Below are 4,386 nucleotides of genomic sequence, written 5' to 3' on the forward strand. Positions count from 1 at the left end.
TCAACCAAGCATGTTTCTTCCTTATTCACTACACTAAAAGAGGAACGTGACAAGCAAGCAGGCAGGCAGCCTGGATGCTTGAGGAACATAGCCAGAACATTAACAGGAAGCAGCCTTTAAATAACTGAGGGCCCAATCCTAAAGTGGCCCAGCACTGGCGCTGAGCTCTAGCACCAGCACTGGGTGCCAAATACATGTTGTAAAGCACATTTATGCCACCCTGAGAGTAGGGAGCACTGGTTCAGGGTCTGGCACTGGACCCAGCGCCAGAAGAAAGAAGACACACCACCACAGGGTGTGTACGCTGGGTGGTAGTGTGGCCCCTGGGGAGCAGAGGCAGGGCAGGATGAGGCAGGGTGGGAGAGCAACCAGGGTGGGAGTGGGCTGGGATTGACAGAGCTCTGCCCTGCCGCATCCACAAGGCCCAAAATTGAGTCTCTCAAATCTGCACCAGCACAGATAGCCAGCACAGATGTGAGAAGCCCCATTGCAGGATGACATTCCCCTTCCCCGGAGGAGATCTCCAATGGCTTTCTGGCACCTACTGCATACAACGGTAGCCACTTTGACGTTGCTGCTCCAGCGGGCACCAGGAAGCTCAGAATTGGGCTGTGAATCCGCAGATATCGGACACATCACAGAAACTCTTCCATGTCCTGGTCTGGCAATGGACATGTTGGTGCTTGAGGCATCAAATCTAAACTGCACAGTCTCTAAATAACTAACATCGGCATAAGCTACTTGGAGCATCTCTTGTACGGACCACACTGAAACTAGTGAGAGTTGGCCAAGAGCATATGGACAATTCACCCTGATGTATCTCAATGAGATTTATGACTTTTTGGCAGGTTGCACTTCACTGACTCAGGACTACCTGCCTCCCACTCTACCATCAGTAATGGTGTCCCAGACATATTCATTTTGCCTCACTGTATAATCAAAGCCTGCCCCTAATAGGAAAAAATGGATTGCATGACCTGTTCAAACGCCTGTGAAAGGATGCAATCTTGATTTCATTCTTGCATACATTATAAGAAGAAACCTCAGTTCCAGGGACATGCGGTGGGTGGGGAGGCCCTGCCTCACCTGCCTCTCCACCCGCTGCACATCCCCGCTCAGTTCCAACTCTCAGGAAAAAAAGCATTCCGCTTTTTAAAAGTTTATAGTTAATATGTTTCTTTTTCTGGGCTTTTGTGTGTGTTTTTGGGGGGTAAAAATCTATGTATTGAGTATGTACTAGTAGTGCAGCTCTTTGGCTTGCGTTATAACCTTTGTTAAAATGTATAGAACCATCTGGCATGCCAAGGAAAAATGGCAGAATTACCAAGTGCCACACACCTAATGAACACGTGTCAGATCTGAGAAATACCTATTAAGGCACTTAATGAGCATAATACTGAGCTGTGCTTGCCAAGAGGTGGAAGTACTGATAAAAATATTAATCAAGGTTTAAAGTTCAGTACCTATTTGTCAAATCTGAACAGATTATGGTGCCTTGGGAGAAATTTATGCAGCGCGAAACTGATCATTCTATAAACTTAAAATTCATGAATATAAAGGGTTGCACTCATCCATTTTGTGTTAAGCAATTGGAGTCCAAGAAATAATTCCATGAGCTTCTAGCAATGGTTGGTTGGCAAACTTCAGTCTCAAAAGACTATGGTAGACGCCTACAGCACCCGGTACTCCCAGGCGGTCTCCTATCCAAGTACTAACCAGGCCTGACCCTGCTTAGCTTCTGAGATCAGACAAGATCAGGCATCTGCAGGGTAACAGTTGCTGCAAATGATGATACATTTCAAACTGATCACCTTATCGCATGTTTTACTCTGGCTAATATAAGTATCTTAAAAGTTGGCAGGGATTATTGTCACAACATTCCTGTGCATTTACAATTCACAACCCAATTCCAACTAGTACTGGCACAGTCAGGGATCTGTGCTGGTTGGGGGTTAGCTGGAGGTCTCCTCGGGGTAAAGGGATATTTTCCCCTTGCCCTAAATAATGTCCCAGCCAGTTCCATAGGGCTACTTGGATCTGTGCCAGCTGCTTAGCTAGGTATAGGGCTGTCTGGACCAGGAAGGAAGTTAAGATACAGTGAAGGAGACCTTCACCAATCCTGCCCCTTCCTGGATCTGATCTGCCTCACATTCCACCCTTCCCCTGCCCAGAAATGCCCGTCCCCAGTGCTCTCCCCACACCCCTGTCCCACTCAGTGCCTTACCTGCCTGTGCCACTGGCCAGGGACTCAGAATGCAGCCCAGTTTGGATTGCGATCTCAGTCCTTTGCTAATGCACAACTTCAATCCAGGAAGTGGGAAGAAAAGAGAGGCAGTAGAGGAGCCAACTGGTCCCCTCTGGCAGTAGTCTGATGAGGGGGGGGGCAGCCATCTCTGCCTACTTGCCTCTACTGCCTCAAACCTCCATTTCTCCTGCCCTGAAAAGCTCCGAGGGGGAGGAGCTGCAAGATGCAGGGAGTCTCCCTGCAAAACTTAGTGATTTTTACCCCCTTTGCTATGCTGCTGGTGCTGAGCTGGGTTTGTGGCTGTATGCTAAAGTGTTCGTTGATTCACTTACTCCTTTTACCAGTTCAGACTCGCACCCCCCACAATTCCCTGAAATGTGTTCAGAATTCTGGGAGACTTTTGTAGTAGTCCAGTGACGACACCTTCCTCAACCGGCAGGGAGTTACTTTCATTCTTGCCTTGCGCTTGCACAATATTGGCCGGGAAGTTGAATTCATACACAGCACTTTGCTTGAAGACATAATTTTGTCCTTGTGCTGTCACATAATGAGGGAGAGAGATAAAATATACAGCAAGATAAATTGCTGTCAGCAGCACCCATTAGAAGACAGAGGAGAGGAGAAATGGCTGGAAACCCAGGCCAATTGACAGTTGCCCTTCTTCAGAAAGAGAAAGACAAGCTGAAGCTGATGGTTTTTAAAATGCTCCCATTTACCCTGCTTATTATTACTATTCGTGGCCCTTTCCCATGATAAGAAACATCAGGCCCAGCATAGCTGGGACATCCATTATCAAGCCTCATTATTCCCAGTGCATAGGCAGTTCCTGAAACAAATGATATTGTGTAAAATATTATCGTTCTAGAAAGTCTGCAATTTCCATCTCCCTCTAATCACCGGTGCCAAGGCAAAGGAGTTCAGAAAATGGCACTCAAGATGTGCCGAGCTGTGGCCAGTTAAGAAACTGGAGAGAAAGATGCTGTCTTTGGATTTTATCTCTGTGCATACAGATAGATCCAGGGGAACCCACGGCAATGGACATGACCCGCTATGAAGCTGTCTTGCACACGTCAATGGAGGTTTGAAACAAGAGAACTTCACAGTCAACTGTGCCTTATGAGGGCAACCCAAAGAGCACCGCATGAGAATGTAAGAAGATCCCTGCTGGGTCAGGCCAAGCGCCAGTCTCATCCAGCTTCAACTTCTCCCACCAGATGCCTCAAGGATGGTTGGCAACCTTCAGTCTCGAAAGACTATGGTATAAGCCTACAGCACCCAGTATTCCCAGGCAGTCTCCCATCCAAGTACTAACCAGGCCTGACCCTGCTTAGCTTCCGAGATCAGACAAGATTGGGCATGTGCAGGGTAACAGTTGCTGCCATGGCTTAAGGAGCTCATGCGACAACAAAACAACACCGTACCTGCATCCTGTTGCCACTCCTTGCATCTGTCATTCTGAGGTAGCCTATTTCTAAAACCAGGAGGTTGCACATACCCATCACGGCTTGTAACCTGGAATTGATTTTTCTTCTGGAAATCTGTCCAATCCCCTTTTAAAGGCTTCTAGGCTGAGCACCATCATCACACCCAGTGGCAAGGAGTTCCACAGACAAATTACAAACTGGGTAAAGAAATATTTTCTTTTTGTCCTAACTCAACTGACGCTCAATTTTCGTGGATGTCCCCTGGTTCTGGTGTTGTATGAAAGGGAAAGGGATTTCTTTCTGTCCACTCTATCAATCCCATGCATAATTTTGTACATCTCAATCACGTCCCCCCTCAGGCACCTTTTTTTCTAGACTGAAGAGCCCAAACACTGGCCTTTCGTCATAAGAGAGGTGCCCCAGCCCAGTAATCATCTTGGTCACTCTCTTCTGCACGGCAACCCTGCTCAACTCTTTTTGTAAATGCTATAACCGCAATTAGCTCCTGTTGTGAAAAGAAAACTTTAATTTTAAAAGGTCTTCTGTTCTCAGGGCAGACCTATACGGATGGTCTGTCTCCAAGGGATTATGAAGTCTTTTGATTCAGGCCATGGAGATTCTCTCTCACTCTCTCTTTCTCAATCTTTTCTGTTCATATAAATAACATATACAAAAACATATACAAAAACTAAACATCAAAATCCAGAAAAAGCAATC

General features: G+C 46.7%; 1 pseudogene; it reads right to left on the reverse strand.

Annotated features, from left to right (window-relative positions):
- Positions 1–1,667: 1,667 nt before the first annotated feature.
- LOC136656172 (5S ribosomal RNA) lies at positions 1,668–1,787 on the reverse strand (annotated as a pseudogene).
- Positions 1,788–4,386: the final 2,599 nt, after the last annotated feature.

This window comes from Tiliqua scincoides, chromosome 6 (assembly GCF_035046505.1).
Source record: "Tiliqua scincoides isolate rTilSci1 chromosome 6, rTilSci1.hap2, whole genome shotgun sequence".
Taxonomy (NCBI): domain Eukaryota; kingdom Metazoa; phylum Chordata; class Lepidosauria; order Squamata; family Scincidae; genus Tiliqua; species Tiliqua scincoides.